We start from the raw sequence: 18,055 nt of genomic DNA, 5'->3' as shown, positions 1-18,055 counted from the left end.
TGTTGTAAAAACTGAACTAATTGAAGGTATTACCCTTAGGGGACAAGCTCTACAGTATAATGAATGTTGAGTGCCCTCTTGAGTTTAGCATTTTAATTATTTATAATTATAATGATTTCTGTTTATTTGAGAACTTTGGAAATAATTCTAGTTTATCAAACAAATTGAGAAACAGAGTACTTGAGGCTTTATTTTGTTATGTTTCATACCGAGGTCAGCAGGCTTATGGATATGCCAAGAAGTTCTCACAAGCAAAGGAGCCAGTTTTTTGGGCGTGACTTATATGTGCCATGTTCTAAAATAGCTGGATGTGTTTTTTTCTACTCTCTCTCCAATTTCTCTAGAACGATGTGGGCAATATTGGGGTTGTGAGGTGAAGAGTTGACAAGAACTCAACTGGAAGAAATTGGAAATAATTTATGAAAGTATGTTAATCAGAGAGAAGACACGGTAGACTCAGTAGCTGGCTATTAGCCAAGTGTATAAATTTTTAAGACCTTTTTCTTTACTTGAAAGAGATTGTGTGTGTGTGTGTGTGTTGTACCCTAAATATATTTGCATATAATAGATCCAAGTAAAAGATGGGTTTCTAGGCCATTATGGACCAAAATTATCTTTTTGTCAACTGCAATTGAATATATATTAGTGAAATGATGTATTAGGGTCCTACAGTCTGTTTAGATGTCATATACACTCTTAACAGCAGCCTGAAAGAGTAATTAAATATTACTTTTAAAAAAGAGCTTGGCATTGCAGTCTGTTTCATTTTTTCTCATCTCTTTCTTTTTTTTTCATCCCACTAATACAATACTTTAGTTTTAGAGCCAAACATGTACTCTGCAGCTAGAGAATTAGAATTACTGGTAGCTTACATTCAATTTAGGAAGAAGCAGCAACTGCATAATATATCCAAATAGTAGCAAAGGTAAGAATGATTGATATAAATAATCGTATAGCTATCAACAGGTCTGGAGATACACAATACATAATATTTTAAAGGAGAATAACTTTAACCACTCTCACCTAAAATTCTCAGCAGCCAGATCAGAAACAAGGTTCTGCTATACAAATGTTATTTAAAAGTCCATGTGGGTAGCTCCCCATTTCCTAGCCCATCTCTGATCAAGGGAAATTAACAATTACATATTCCAGGGTTAAGCTCAAATGTGATTTCTGCTCTTCCACTGCAAATTGTTCAATAAAGGACTGGAAGTACTATGAAAAAAGAAAGAGAGAAAGAAATGTTCTTATCATCCACAATATACTTCTCCTTCCAACAGCAAATCTAACCACAGCTGGAAAAAAGCAGCAAAAACAAACAAACAAAAAGACTAATTGGAAAATCACTTTGCCTCCTTGTCCACCCCCAGGTGCTAAAGCAAGGGATAAACCAAAAGGACAGCCAGTAGGTGAGGAGAGGCCATGGAATACCCGCCAACAAGATAATCATCACTGGAATAATAGGGACCTGTCTGAATGTAGGTATGTGTGCCGAAGACTTCTACGTGCTCTCGCAGTCCATTATCTGGCATTCCCTACTTTCATCCATGTTATATACCTGCCATCTCATCACTCACAGCCACTCGGAACCCCCTGGTGGCCCTCCAGCAGGAGGTCTTTCTCCTCTCTTGAGCTTCTAAAACACTGTACAAAATCACTTTAAACTGCTTCCTGCTTCAGTGTTGCCCATATAGAAACCTTCCCCGTCAATGAAATGGATTCTTTTTTAAAAATTTTTTTTATTGATTTTCTTTTGTGTGTGTTGTTTTTTGTTTGTGTGCGTGTTTGTTTTTGTCAAGCTGAAGTTATCATGAAACTGATTCTTATTTCCTGAACACGGAGATCCTTTGTCTTTGCTGTTCCTATTATCTGAAATATCTTTCCCAACTACTCTTTGATAGTTTTAGGTCTGTTTACTCTCGAACGCCAAACAAAGTCAAAGGTCACCCACATCACAACAATCTTGCCGATTTCCTCATCCCCATTATTTCCTTTCTTCCAGACTTCTGTAGAACTTGTTGTATACCTCCTCTGACATTTGTTTGACAAGTTCTATCGTGCTTTTTATCCATATGTGCATATATCCTGTGTCCTTGCTATAACAACTGTTTCTTTCTGGAAAAGACAGGATCTGTTGTGTTTTTGTATACCAGAACCCAAGAAGAGGGGAAACCAGCATGTCACCAGCTGCTGTGATGGAGTCAGGCAGCACAGGGAAGTGGCTCAGAGCAGGGACTCTGGAGCTAGACTGCCTGCGTTTGAGATCCTGCTCAGCCAATTACTAGCTGGGTGATCTTGGCAAGGTTTTTTGTTAAAACTGTTATGCCTTAATATCTTTAAAATAGGGATAATAATACTATGCATCTCATTGAGTTGTTGTGATTAAATGAGTTGATTAGAACAGTATCCGACACACATTAAACACTCAAAATTATTGCCTACTTACTACTGTGTCTACAGTAATATCCCATCTTAATTTTCTCCATAATGCTATAAAATATATGCATTGTTCCCATCCTCAAAACAGGAACACTGTGTCCCTGGATAAAAATACTAAAGGAAGCAGAATCAGAACTAAAGTTTCTGGTCTTAAACCCTAGGCTGTATCATTCCGAATATTGTCTCACACACATGTGCGCAGTGACCAGTTGCTATTGATAACAATAACATTTATTCCTCTCCAGCCACACACCGTGGCATGTGCCTGTAGTCCCAGCTGCTCAGGAGACTGAGGCAGGAAAATGGCTTGAGCCCAGGAATTTAAGGCCGCAATGAGCTATGATCGCACCACTGCACTTCAGTGTGGGTGACAAAGTGAGACCCTGTCTCAAGAAGAAAACAAATTATTCTTTTCTGTTCTTATAGTTTTAAACTAAAGTATGCTGAGATTTCACTGTTTTATATTAAAAAATCAGAAGATGAAATGCTTCCACTTAACTGTAAATACCTTTTTTTAGTGAGCTAATTCAAATTGGATGGAGTCAAACTACTTTTTTTCAGTCTGACTCAGAGGCTAAAATGCAACTCAACAAGTATTTTATGTTCTGGGGCACTGAAGGAAAAGGAGGGAGAAAAACCAAAAGGTTATTCCTACCCTAGGGTATTTTAAATCTAGGTGACTCAGTAATGGAAACACAGCAGAAACATCGAACACAATTTAACCTCTCATTCCTAGGTTCACTGAGAGATTGGTCCTTTTACGGTCCCTCCCTCACCCTGTGTAATAGTGCAGGTTGGATACAGTATCATTATCTATAAAAAAATAACATTTTAGGATTTGGTGGAATATGCCATTTAAAAGTAAGCTATACAATTTATATGAAGTAGTTTTAAAATTATTTTATTCTATTTGAAATTGTTTTGGAGAATTTACAAAGACCTTGGTTAAATGGAGCATGCCAGCCACTCTTGGAATCTCTTTATTGTCTAGAAAATCATTAAGTCTTGTTCTTGTCACTTGCAAAGTTCCTTGGCTGCTGCTATTTCTTTGTGCATGTGAAGTACTGAGCACTGTGCTGGGATGTGGCAGATGACTGATAAATCCTTAGATTATTGGTAAATATTTTACCACCCTACTGATGATACATTAAGTTTACTGTGCCTCCCAGCCCAACACCGAAGTCCAGAGTAGCTTCATAGACTCTCAGTAGACCTAAGAAAACTACCTTTAGGTGAAGATGACCAAGAGTAGGGATTAGAAGGATGAGCAGTTTTGAACACTTAACCTTATTCTAGGTATTTTTACTTTATTATTTTTATTTATTTATTTTTTAAATTTTTTTAGAGATGGGGTCTTGCTGTGTTACCCAGGATGGTCTTGAACTCCTGTCCTCAAGGGATCCTCCCACGTCAGCCTCCCAAGTAGCTAGATTATAGGCAGGAGCCAGCGTGCCTGGCTTAGGTTTTTAACTTTACATACATCATTTCATGTAATCCTCAAATAACTCTATGAAGTAGGCATTGTTGTCCCCATTTACCAACAAGGAAGCTAAAATCCAGAGAGTTTAACTAATATGTTTAAAAATCACAGAGCTGGTGAGAAAGAATTTCCGGCGCAAGCCTAATCCAAAGACCAAACCAATGATGTAGCAGTCATGGGGGTGAAGTGAGCGCGAGGTTCAGTGTCCTGAGGTAGGTACTCTGACACTGACGTCAAGTTGCCTCAGGCATATTATAGAACTTCTTCATGCTTCAGTTTTCTCATCTCACATGACATTACTATGAAGATCAAGGTATTTTATTTGTGAAATAGCTTTGAAATGATCAGAGGTGCTATAAATATTAATTATAGTTGTGAGTTTGGTAAATATAAACATTGAAACAAAACATCCCCAAAGGATTTGAAAACCCTGGCAGGCGATGGGGAAGAAGTGGAAGTAATAAAATGAAACAAAGACCAAAGATGTAGAAACCCCATGCTCATGCAGAGATTCTGGGAGCAAATCTAGACAAGATTGCCCCTAGTGACCTAGCGCTGATGCTGACCCGATGCTGTGCAGTTCTCAGTTACTAAGTGGCAGTTACCCTTACATGTTAGATCATGTTTTAAAATGTAGGTATAATGGCCATAATCACTAAACCAAGGATTGGACATAGGACAAAACATTAAACATCAGAACTGTTGCATATGGAGCCCTGTACCTTGTATAAGGAACAGTTGTATGGCAAGCTCTTCATTTGGAGCATTAAGAATAATACTATCCATCCATACATCATTTTAAAAGTACATCCCAGCATCCCTGAAACACCCCAGGAACCTCAATGGGATACAGCCTGGTGCTTCTTGGAACAATCTCTTTAACAGTTTTTCAGAGGAATTAATGGCACTTTAAGTTATGGCTGATGACTGGTTTTGACCTTGTAGATGTTGAAGGGAAGTAAATGTATTTGATGAGTTATTAAGCACATGCTTCAGTTATTATGATAGTAAAAACAGCTCAGTCTTATAAAACTGTGAGGTGCTTTCCGTTTCTTAGCACTTAATTGCATTCCTACCGAGTTTAGATAATGTCATTAATCTCAGCATGTCACATAGTATATTTATTTAAATTTAAGAAAATTACCCAAATTTCTTTCTATTCTTTTGTTTACACTTATATACGTTTATTTCAGAATTACTCCGGATGTTTTAAGAATTGTGTTTTAGCCCAAATGAGAACAGGCAACTTAACCAATACTTTAGACGGTATTTTAGAAGTCAAAAAGAAGTTAAGAAACCAGTTTTAGATGTCCTTTGTCAAAGCCTGCCTAGAGGAGGCCTCTGCTTCCAAGATATACTGCTGAGATGGAGAATCTATGATCAATTGCTCAATTTCATCTGGCCAATTTCAACTGTCAAGTATTTCTAAAAATATAGGCCTGTGACAATAACACATTGGACTTTGTTCATAGCCTCCTTAGTATTTGCAGTTTATCATTATTGTTAATTATTAAGCATTTTGATGGCAGAATGGGTTGCAAGAATAATGATCACAGTCACACAGCAACAAATGGCTAATTTGGGGGTATAGTCCTCAGTTTCAAAGGTATTTTGTAAACTGTAAGGTATTTTGTAAAGGTATTTTATAAACTATACAAATATTATTTATAGGAATAATTTTTATAATACCAAATTATGTTTTTCTGCAAGATAGTGAAACATTATAGCGAAAAAAATCCTACATATTTTACTTTAAAAGTATTCATCAGCATGTGTTCTTTGACATATAACAGGATGTCTGTGAGAAGACTCATGAGAATTATAATAATATCTGCTCTTAATAAAGTACCAGCTGTATGCCAGACACTTTAAAATGGATCATTCTTAGTCTTCAGAAAATTAGTTCAAGGAGATTTTGTTGTCTTCTTATACAGCTGAGAAAACTGCAGCTAAGATAGGTTCATAAGTAGATTAGTAAACTAATAAATGGTAGAACCACAATTCAAACCCAGATCTTTTAGACCCCTCTGCCCATGCTCTTTAACTATAAGAGAGGCTAGGTGTGAAAAACAAAAACTCTCAAATAGAAACAATGATTGACAGATACATTAATTAATTAGTTAAGTAATAGTAGCTACCATTTATTAACAGGCCAGGTACTGGGTTAGCTGCCTTAGAGACCTTAAGTTCATTATCCTAGTAAACAGCTCAAAAGAGTTCATTCATCTCAGATTTTTCAAATAAATTAGAAATTAATATTCTCATTTGCCTTATGAGAGGTTTAACGTTCAAAGACATTGAGTAACTGACACAAAATGGCACACCTAGAGAAGAGCAGATCTAAGTTACCAATTCAGGTCTTGTCAAGTTCTAAAAATCCATATTCTTTCTACTAAATAATATTATATGCTAAAACGTATGTCTTATTTATACAATAAAGACTCTGGACTACCGCGTACTTACCTTTTTTTCTTTTAACTTATTCTTGGGATGATTTCAGTTTTATTTAAAACTTACCGAGCTTTATGATATTCAGGAACTTTCAGATAGTTAGTATTAGTTCGACGAATATGGACTAGTTTGTGTTTATTCTAATGCTGCCCATGATTTCTGAGTCAGATTTTTACATTATAAATCTCATGTGCTCAATTTGTATTTCATAGTCTACAATTTCACTAAGAACTTTAAAAACAAAAGAGAATTTATTAAACTCAGGAAAACTGCCTCATATGTAAATTGCTGCTCTGAAATACCACAAGTCACAAATACAACTGAATAGCTTTCATCCTAATCATATAAGAAGCCTAGAACAGCGTTTTGCATTCATTCATTAAACAAGTGGCCATTGATGGCCAACTATTTTTATAGCGTTGTGCTGGGGACATTGGCAGATAATAATTCAAAACCCCCCGCCCTCAAAGAACTTTACAAATTAATTAAGGAGAAAAGGCAGGGTAACCATTAAGTAACAAAAGCCAAAGTTACATAATATTGCATCTGTGAAATAAATCATGCTTAAAAAAAAGAGTGCTCCAACTTCATGGCTGGAGGTGCTGACTATGGGTTGAAGTGGTCAGAAGGACTCCAGAAAGGAAGGTAACTGGGTCAGCAGAGAGGATGGACAGCACTGGTCAGGCAGGTGCATGTGGTGCAAGTGGCCAGGAAGCAGATTCATTTATTGTTCTGAAGGTTTGTGCAAGGGAACTGGAGAAGACTGGAAAAGGAGGTGAGGCCAGACAGCCAAAGGCTTTGATTTTAGCTAAAGACTCTGGCCTGTGGCCTCCAAGTGATAGGGAGTCATTGTACACTTTTGAGCAGGGGAGTGACATCATTAAAGTAGTCCTTTAAAAAAGATTAATCTGGCAGGACTAGGCAGGATGGAATGGTGGAAAAAGAACAGGAGCAAAGAAACTACTGCAATAATTCAGGTATAAGGTGATGAGGTTCTGGGCAGAAGTGACAACAGGAACAGAAGGAAAGAAAAAAATGTAAGAGATAGTTCATAGGAAGACGTGACAGAAGGTGATGACTAGATGTGGGGGGAGAACAGACAAAATACACTAATTTTAAATCCTATTTGGAAACTTTTATAGTTTATAAAATGTATGGAGTCCACGAGACATTATATATAATATTCCTGGCCTGAGATGCCACTGGATCCAAGGAAGATGTTGCTTTTACTCGACGTAGCACTTCTTTTAGCAAAATCTAAAGGACACTGCTGCATTTTAAGAGATAATAAATTCTATTATAAAAATTACTGAGAGAATAATTTTATCTTTATGTCACAATAATAATAACTGCAGATACAGAATGGCAGCACAATTAGATGAAAATTCAACTAAACAATGATGTTTCATTTACCTCCAAAATTCTATTTTATTAATTTAGCTGTTGTTATATTTTCTACCAAACTGGCTTTTTAAAGTGTGAATTGATTAAGTCTAGATTTGATTATTTTCACAAATATGTTAATATGATTTTCCAGTAACTTGGGGGTTTTTGTGTCTTCATTTTAGGAATAATTCCATTGTCTTCAAAATATATTTGTATAATAATTACGTTACTTTCCAAGTGGAAAAATGCAGCCATAGAGAAAGTGATTTTATGATTTATCCAAAGTAGTGTGAGAGGTCAAGAATCTCTTCCTATGGGTCCAGTGGACTGTATATTAATAGATAAAAAAGATTAGAAAACAAGTAATATCATTTTTGATTGCTTATACTTAGTGAAAATATTGAGTGCCAGGCAAATGCAACCTTCTTCCCTAACACATACACACACACACGCCACTGCATTTTATTTATTTATATATATATATATATACATATATATATAACTTCAGGAAGCAACTGTCGTTTTAGAATTACTTAGATGCTGTTTTTAATGCATCAGGTAAAACATATCATGGCTTCTAATATTAATTCATTCTCCACTTAGCATTGTTAAAAATATTTATGATCTAGTATAGAGCAAAACATATTGTTATCCATTTTCCCCAGCTTTGATATAAAAGCATTCTTCAGTTGTTTCCTAAGGAGGAATGTTGTCAAAGTTTGATGGTAATTTATGTTGTCAGTCCATTAAGTTGATTTTATGGCAGCCAACACAACTATTGTCCATTTATGAGAAACCCAAGGACCACTCTAGGTCTCCACGAAGGCCGTTTGATATCTGCCCTCTCATATCGCTGACCTTGAGGGGAGTTGAGTTTGGTAATTTATGGCAAACACCATCTAGGAAGACCCATTTGCAAGATTCACTGTCATTTAGTTCTAAATGATCATTGCTGAGTCCAGAGACAATCTGAGCTCCTGACAGAGCAATCCCATAAAAAATATTGCCTACCCACCCAGGTGTCCTTTCCAATTATCTGGAGTAGAAATTAATACTTTTAAAAGCTGCTAGTTTTTGAAAGGTTATTACAATTTATTTCAGTGGTTTCTTTTGCACATTATGATGAATTAGTTTATTACACCATTATTTTCCATGTCAGCTTTTTAGAAGATTGAACCATAATGTTGAAACATTAGTGTGAATGGCAAACATACTATTTTATAGCTGAGTAATATATTTCTTTGAGAAAAATGTGTTCAGTTTTTAATAACAGGTAATTTTATGTTTATGTTCCCTAATGCTGTTGTCAGATATTATTTATTTCTTTTTGGTAAGAACTAGAGAACTTTCTTTTAAAATGTTAATGGTGCATTAGACAGATTTTAGAGTCATAGTAAGGATATATTACTGAAAAATAGAAAATATAAATTGTAAGTGTTTTTCCCTGAAAGCTAATACTTTCTAAGGTTTTCTTGACACTGATTTAATATATAGTTACTTCCAGGGAGAATCATACTTCTGTTTCAATATTTTCTCTAAATGTAGTTGGGGGAGGGGCAATTTCTAATTCATTTTTCTGAGATCTCAAGTTTTTCTTTAATGAAACTTCTTTATCTTAAATGACTGGCTTCATATGTCATTTGGAAGTATTTTGTAAAATAATATGAATTAGCACTTTGATAGAGATTTTTTTTAGTCGTTCTCCATTCAATGTCTACTAGGATACTGAGAAAGTATTAGTAATTTCCTATTTAACCAGGTATTAAAAATAATCATGGTGTCAACAAAGATTGATAAGAAGTATTCTAAAGAGTACCCTGTATACTATCTTCATTCATACAGCAAATGCACGCCTATTGCTGCCAGGCATCATACAACTATGTGGAGTTGAGACACATCCATAACAACATTCTAGAAATGCAATCTTTTTATTCCTGTCACAATTATTTTTATTCCTACAGTTTTTAAAAATGCAATGCAGCTTTACAAAATTCTGAATCTTGTGTAAATTGAGCATGTAAACAAATGCAGTCACACTTTACAAGTTTTACATTTGCTACCTCCAATACAGCAAGTACTTGCCAAAGGAAATACTGATTTTTGTTTTCTCATCAAACATATTTGTTTCTTTAGCAAATGTTTGCAATACTGAAGTATTTGTTTTTATTGATCTATGACTGGAACAAATGTTAGTTTTAGCAGAATTAAGATTCAAGGCATTTCACAAATTTTTCCCATTGTGCCAGAAAATTTTTTGATAATGTCTTAGGCTTAAATGAGTTCCAAGGTTTCTTTTCAAATTTATATTGAAATCTAACATATACACAGAAAAATGTATACATTGTAAGTGTATAGCTCACTGCATTTTCACAAGGTGAGCCCGCCTGTGTAACTAGCACTTGGATCAAAAAACAGAAATCACCAGCATCCAACAAACACTTCTGTGTCCCCTTCCAGTTGTCACCTCCCAGCCCTTAATAACCATTCTCCTGACTCATGACACTGTAGATTAGATTTTCCTGTTTTTATGAACACAGTATAAACATAGTCATAACTTGGTATAATGTTTTTGACATTTATTTTCTTGGCTGTTTGTAGTTATACTTTGTTCTCATTGTTGCACAGTACATTCCATTGTTTAAATATATTTTACTTACCCAGCCTACTATTGATGATCACTGCTTTGATTCTAGTTTGGGGTTATTGAAAAAAATGCTACTATGAGCATTATTATACATGGCTTTTGGCAAAATATGAAAGCACCTCTGTTGGGTCTATTCCAAGGAGTGGAATGGCTGGGCCACAGAATAAATAGAAGTTCAGCTTTCATAGATATGGCCAACCAGTTTTCATGAGTTACTGGTAGTCTCACAGTTACTAGTTATGTTCTTTGGACTTCAGGATTAGACATAACTGGGAAGAATTGGGTAAATAATTTCTAGGTTTCTCTCAGGCCTAAAATTCTGTAATTCAGCACTTCTTTACAGTGAAGAGCATTGGCATAGATTTCAACAAAAGGCAGATAATGAGAATCTGCTATTTGGTTTTCTACTATATTTCTCTATTTGCATTTGCATCTGGATTTGACTGTTAATAAACCTGTGAAGTCACATTTTATGATAAATAAATGAAATTACAGCATTGAATGCAGAAAAGCTGAAAAGATGTTTGGTTTGCCCAATTATATGCTTCCCTGTAATACAGAACATTTTTTGCCAGGCTGATGGTAATAACTAGCTTAATGCAATGCCTTCTCTTCAGGGTTCCTGGTTATTCTCACTGGAGCAGAGCAGGAATTGTGTGTATGCATGGTATTTTGCAAAGAACAAGTCCTCAGTACATTTTGGTTGAACATACTTATCCATTTTGTCAAATGGTTTTTTATGAGCTTTGGGGATTGCATAGAATCCTAGCTCTGCCAACTGACTTTTGCCAAATGCTTCATCTCCCTCAGCCTCATTTTCTTTGTCTGCTATGTGGAAAAAATAATAGTCCCTGCCTCCCAGATCACTGTGAGAACAAAATGACATAACATACATGAAGCACTTCACACATGTTAATAATAATAAATAAAGTCTACCCGTGATAAATACTCAGTAACTATTGGGTGGTGTTATAGATGTTTTTTCAATTTTAAGATGAGTATTCTTCCAACCTCTGCCTAAGATACTAAAGATTCTGCTGCTCATAATTTATGCATAGACAGACATGTTATATAATCAACTAGAATCTCACAATTAGATTTTATTCTTTCTTTTATTAATATTTCCACAAATATTTATTGAGTACCTTCTACATGCTATGCACTATGTAAGACACAGGGATTCCACCAGAAATAGTTCAGACACTGTCCACAGGCATACAAAGCTGTCGAGGCTTGCAAGTCCACAGACAGTTACAGTGCCATGGGACCAGGCATGAAGGGAGGATCCAGACACAATGAGTTTGCACAGTGGAGGCGCTGCTTCACTTCAGGAAGGTTTCCTGAAAGAAGTGACAGCTCCATTGACAGCTGATGGATGCAAAGGAGTTAATCAGGTTAGGGAGGAGTGGGGTTGTACAGGAACAAGAATGCAATAGGCAGAGGAGGCAGCATTAGAGAACAGGAAGATTTCAAGAAAGCCTGAAGCTTAGAAGCCTAAGTATGGGAGGTGAGGGGAGAAGGAAAAGTGTCAGAAAGGAAGGGGTAATGCTAAAAAAGCAAGCATTAAGGTTTTATAGACTGGACTCTTGGACTTTGGACTTTATCCTGAGGCTAATTAGAAGCCACTGATGGTTTCATTACTTTTTAATTTATAAATTAAAGTATGATTGGCAAATAAAAATTTTATATATTTGTGGTCTGTGTAATATTTTGATATATGTATACATTGTGAAATGATTAAATCAAGCTAATTAACTTATCACCTCACATACTTATCATTTATTGTCATAAGAACATTTAAGGTCTACTTTCTTAGCAATTTTTGAGTGTACAGTACACTATTATTAACCATAGTCACCACACTGTGTAATAAATCTCCCAAACTTATTTCTCCTATCTAACTGAAACTTTGTACCATTTGACCAACATCTTTCCATCCCCGTGCAACTCCCAGCCCCTGGCAACAATGATTATACTCTCAGAATAAGCCATTAAATGGATTTAAATGTGAATGTCTTGATCAGATTTGTATATTAGGAACAAAGTAAAGAATGAATTGGATGGGAATGAGACAGGAGGCAGGAAGACCAGTTAAGAGGCTGGGGCAGTAAACAGAGTAGAAGGTTACACTGGTCTGAATTCAGGTCTCAGCAGTGGGAACAGGGAGAAGAGGATGGGTAGAAAGTAGAAAGTATCACACTCGGAAATCTAGGATGGTACCTGTAATTCCATCCTGGACAATGGGGTGGATAGTCATGGAAGGAAAAGATGCAGAAGGAAGAGAAGGTGATGGGTGGAAGACAGTGCATTTCACTGGGCATGTTAAGGTTGAAGTGCCTGTTATTATCTAATTGCAGAAGACATGTAAGTGTTGAATAAATAGCGTTGAGTTCAGGTGAGAAACCTTTTATGAAGATGTAAATAACATGGTAATTACAGCATCCTTGGACACAGGACAGGTTGCTTAAGCAGAGCTTGGAGTGAGAGGAGAAAGGCCTAGAACAGAGCCCTGAGGAAAAGCCATATTTAAGATAACAAGTGGAAGAAGAGAAACCTCAAAGAACACCGAGAAGGAATAGCTACAGAGATGGTAGGGAAATGTGAAGAGGGGGTTATCATGATGACCACTGAGATGAAATGTTCCTAGAAGAAGGGAATGAAAGGTCAATAGTGCCAGATGCTGCCAAGATGTGAAATAAACTGGATATCGAGAAGTGTTAACACCAGATTTGTCAAAAAGGAGATCTGTGGCAACTCTTCTTAGAAGAGGCTGGCTTTGAGCAAACCAGGGTACAAATAATAAGTGGAACCACAACTAAAAGTTGATGAAATTCCAGGTAAATGTGATTCTTCAATAGCACACTACATAACTGTATATTTAAGAGAGTTACACTATCCGTTGTCTGTTAAATACATATTTTTAAACTTAAGCACAACTACAAAATACATACAAGTTTTGATCACAACAGGTTTTCCATCACTGTTTTGACATTTACCTTTGAATCATGCAAACGTTCTTTAGAAGAATATGAATTTCATGCCCTAATCCAATTGTTAGAAATTTGCCTCATGGTGAACCTCAGCTGAGGAGTCTGAAGAACCAGGAATGGGATGAGGGAGAAAATCCTCTTTGGAGAAATTCCTTTTGGAGATTTTTTGTTAATTTGGGAAAGAATAGGATGTGGAAGCTTTAGTGTAGAGGGATTCCACATGGAAGGAAAGGTCCTGTCCTTGCATGTACAGAGTCAAACTCAGAGAATAGACTCCTTGGAAGAAAAGTCGGTGATTCATTATTGTGAGTTAAGAGAAGACATGCTATAAATCACAAGCAGGAGAAACACGGTTCTGCTTTCTCTGCCCTGTTTCACTGTTGAAAATTAATTTTCCTCAGGATTTGTTTTTTTCCTGGTGGCTGTTATTTACAGTATGGTCCACCCAGACTAGCTTATTCATTTCTACAGGCAGTTCCTGTTGGTGCACTAAGGTAGAAGCCTAGCAAATTAGTTTAGGGGGTTGTAGGAACTCTATGTGAAAGCACTGCTTCCATTTCAATCTATAAATACAGGGTGTGTTTATTACCACATTTCACACCAAGCCCAAGCCAGGTCAGTACGTGACGTTTGTGTTTAGAAGAGATTCGAAGGGATAGTGTTTGGGTAATTTTCCATTAAAAAATATATATTATGTTACTTAGGTGTGTGATATAATGGGTTCCTTCTTGAACTCTGCATCTTCACAGAGTGGTTTTGTTGCTTAAAGGGTAGATGAGGTCGACACTCTAATTATATCTGTTTTATAGAAAGGTAAAGTCAGAATCTGAGAAATTAAGTCATTTGCCTAAGTAGACATCTGGTAAGTAACAAGACCTGGATTCAAAACCAGATTTTTTTCACAGCAGCCTGGTGGAACTAGAGTAGCATGCTTGTCTTTTTTTCTTTTTTTCTCTTTTTTCCAAGTTTTGAATAGAATCCATTGGCTTGATTAACAGAAGACTAATATTTTGTTTTCTAATTCTACCATGGACTTCACTTTACTCTCTATTCTTTTTCTTCTTTCTTCTATTTATTCGGGTCCTATTATTTATATCTCTACAGGCCACTTAAAACTGGCATGGGGATGAATAAGAGGACACTTTATTAAGTCACAAGATAATATTGTCATTAACAAAATTTGTATCATAATAAAATACAATGTGTAAGAAGTAGAGTTAAACACATTAGCATTAAGCATGAGAGATATTGTTCTACAAGATAATTAGCATAAATTTGTTCAACAAATACGTCTCAAGCACCTCCTACTCTTAGGGTGCCTCTCCGTGCTGGGTCAATGGCAGTGCACAGAATGCATGGCCTGCCCTCCCAGAGCGGACGTTCCAGCTGGGGGTGGGATGGTGGAGGGGAGACAGGCAGTAAATGCATATGTAACCAGCGCAATCGGGAAAGATAAGGCAAAGTCAAATGGATAGAAGATGCCCAGATGATGGGAGGAGAGAGGCTGCCTTCTTATGTATGGCACTCAGGGAAGACTTATCAGTGAGATGACATTTGACAAAGGCCACAGGAAGCAAACCCTGCCCACATCTGCGTGAAGCACATCCCAGGAAGGAGCAACATGACCAGAAAATGCCAGAGGCAGGAACTTGCTACATGTTTATGTGCCCCTCCTCCTGCCTTCCCCCAAGCAAAGTAAGCAGATGAAGTGGGTGAGGGGAAGGGAGAATGGCAAGAGACTAAATAAGATGTGATGGGGTGCAGTAGTCTGACTTGTACAGGCTGGTACAAGCCCCTCAAGGATTTATTCAAATATGTCACAGTTACAATCAATATTGTTTTGATACATCTAATCTAAGTCTTTTTTTAAAACTGATTTCAAAAACAACAGACATGGGGTCTTGCTATGTTGCCCAGGTTGGTTTCAAACCCCTGGGCTAAAGCAACTTGCCTGCCTCAGCCTTCCAAAGTGCTGGGATTACAGGTGTGAGCCACCACACTCAGTCTCAATCCAAATTTTACCACCTTGCTTCTCTTTTGGGTTCCCTTTTCAGCTCTAAATAGTGCCAGCTGGAATATTGAGCAGGATCAGAAAATAAGCATGCTTTCACCTCGCCTTCCCACTGAGGCAGGCAGCAATAATTGATCACAGACTTCTCTAGTCACACTGCAAAAAGTCAGAGCTGGCCAAGAAATGAACCATTCCAGACATAACCTTGAATACTCAGACATCTCCTTTCCCTTCTTACCTCTCCTTCATTAATAGACTGCAGTCCCAAGAGCCAAACCTTCAGCATCTAGATTTGCCTTTGCTTCTGCCCACTTGTCTGAGACCCAGGAACTAAAACTTCCTGTGATCCTCTCTGCTCCCCACGAAACCCTCTCCTTGTCCTGTGCACATTCAGTCCCCCTGAGCCCCCTTGATAACCCTTCCCTGCTCACCACTGTCCAGTTGAAGGGACGTGAACAGCGAAGAGCTAAAAGCAAAATAATCTTGACCTTTCTGCATCTTAGTTTCCTCATCTGCAAAATGGGCCTCATCATGCCCAGCCTGCAGGATTGTTGTGAGTACTAAGATAGTAGTTATTAATAAGGTGACTAAAGCTGACACCACTGAGTCCTTGATCTCATCAGAGGAAGAGAGAGGAGAAAAGAGGGCCCCAGGAACTTGAAACAGAAAAAACCAAGGTGAAAATTACTTACGTTTTTTACTGGCCTCCTAGTTTCACCACACTGCCACTTCTATCATACCTCACTGAGCACAGAAGAGCAAATGAATGAGATAAGACAGAATATGATAATCCAGGACAGAAATTTCATCTCTCCACCAATATGGTGCAACGGGAGTCTGCCCCATTGAGAAAATGAATATGAAGATGAGCATGAAGCAAATATTGCCATGGAGAGAGGATATGATTTTTCAGCAGGTAGGTGGGAAAAAGGAGTGGATCAGTGCAAATGTAGAAACAGGCCACTTATAAAATTAGGAAATATAATGAAATCCCAATAGAACATGTAAATATTTCCACCTATACCTATTGTTATTTAATGGGGATTACTGGACATTATTCAATTAGCTATCCTGGAGCAGGGCTGACCTGGGTTTAGGACCTGGCACTCCCGCACCAGCATGGAACATACAAAAGGAGATATCCCAGCTGTTGGTACTGTGAGGAAGTCTAAACCAGGAGACAGAGCCCAGGATCCAAACGGCAGTGCTGCCCACATTAACAGTACCGTGGGCATCAGGCAGTAAAAGGGTGTTTCAGTGAACAAGTTAAATACTGCAACTGGGAATATTCAAGCTGATAGGTAAAGTCTCAACCATCGGCTGGGGATCAGTGGCAAGACTTCAACTCCTTGTAGAGTCAAGAGGGGTGTGAGGGCTGAGAGAAAGACTAGGACTAGCCCAAAGCAAAATAAAGAGCATGAAAATTATTAGGCAGATCCCCAGGCAGATTCAGTTAACAAAACTGGGAGCCAGTCATTCAAGACAAGGAAGATTTGGAATCACAGCTCAAAGCACAGGCCAAAGCCTCTAGCAGCAAAGGCTTCATGGGTGCTGAACTTTTACATCCCTCGCAGTGGAGACAGGGACTGACTGCTCAAGTGGCAGGCCACTTGGGATCACACTTACACTGGGAGGTTGGACCACAGGAAGAGAAAATGTGTCAAGGCGGAGAACTGAGCCAGCGCTGGCCCCTCTAACTTGACAAACTCTCAGCAAAATCCACTTTAGCCTCGACTTTCCTGAGCTGTAAGATGAAATTCTGAGAAGAAAGATGAGAAAAGTAAATCTGTAGAGTTGCCGGGAGCTTTCACACTCCTCCTTCTTTATAAAAACCAGTTTCTGCTTAGCTCAGGTAGTAACAGAATTATTTCTAATTACCTAAAATTTCTCCTCTAACTGGATTTCAACAGGAAATGATATCCTCAAAAGCTTAAATTTCTGGAGTGAAAAATGTAAAAAGTTAAGAAGGTAGGAGTGTTAACAGTTAATGGATTATCAGAGTGGTATGTGCAGCATAGATGTGTACACTGAAAGAAGTGTGAATTTGCAAGGAATAATTCTTTTTCTTTAAAAATAGAAAATGCATGCTAATATTGAGAATAGAAACTGAAATTTATTTTGCATAAGAAACATAAATTTATGGCCCAGCACAGTGGCTCATGGCTTTAATCCCAGCACTTTGGGAGGCCGAAGTGGGTGGATCACGAGGTCAGGAGTTCGAGACCATCCTGGCTAACATGATGAAACCCCGTCTCTACTAAAAAATTAGCCAGGCATGGTGGCACGCGCCTGTAGTCCCAGCTACCCAGAAGGCTGAGGCAAGAGAATCACTTGAAGCTGGGAGGCGGAGTTTGCAGTGAACCGAGATCCCGCCACCGTACTCCAGCCTAGGCGACAGACCCTCCGTCTCAAAAATTAAAAAAAATAAAATAAAATAAACATAATTTTGAAATTGTCACCATATAATTAACCTAGCCACAAAGAATAGGCGATAAGAGCATAGCTGAATGTATTGAATTGAAAAATAATGACCTTGAAAACACTGGCACAGGAATTTATATTTTTCTATTTTAATTTATAGCTTGTGAAGTGTTGATATAATTTTCTACATTTTACATAATTTGGGAGTGTCTTCTTTCAAAGGAGCTTTAAAT

The 18,055-nt window shown here is 37.4% G+C and overlaps 1 protein-coding gene across 5 annotated transcripts in view; it reads left to right on the top strand.

Moving 5' to 3' along the window:
* Positions 1-18,055, top strand: part of HS3ST5 (heparan sulfate-glucosamine 3-sulfotransferase 5) — a 286,591-nt gene that overhangs the window by 173,277 nt on the left and 95,259 nt on the right. For 3 of the 5 annotated variants that reach the window (XM_055391767.2, XM_055391764.2, XM_063707806.1), the window contains one exon: positions 1,371-1,482. The exons of 1 other annotated variant lie outside the window; for it this stretch is intronic. The gene's annotated coding sequence lies outside the window, so the exon portion shown is untranslated. The remainder of the gene's footprint in view (positions 1-1,370; positions 1,483-18,055) is intronic. One more of the 5 variants, XM_019029691.4, reaches the window with a different exon arrangement.

The sequence above is a fragment of the Gorilla gorilla genome, chromosome 5, assembly GCF_029281585.2.
Source record: "Gorilla gorilla gorilla isolate KB3781 chromosome 5, NHGRI_mGorGor1-v2.1_pri, whole genome shotgun sequence".
Classification (NCBI taxonomy): domain Eukaryota; kingdom Metazoa; phylum Chordata; class Mammalia; order Primates; family Hominidae; genus Gorilla; species Gorilla gorilla.
This window is presented reverse-complemented; position numbering and strand designations above follow the sequence as displayed.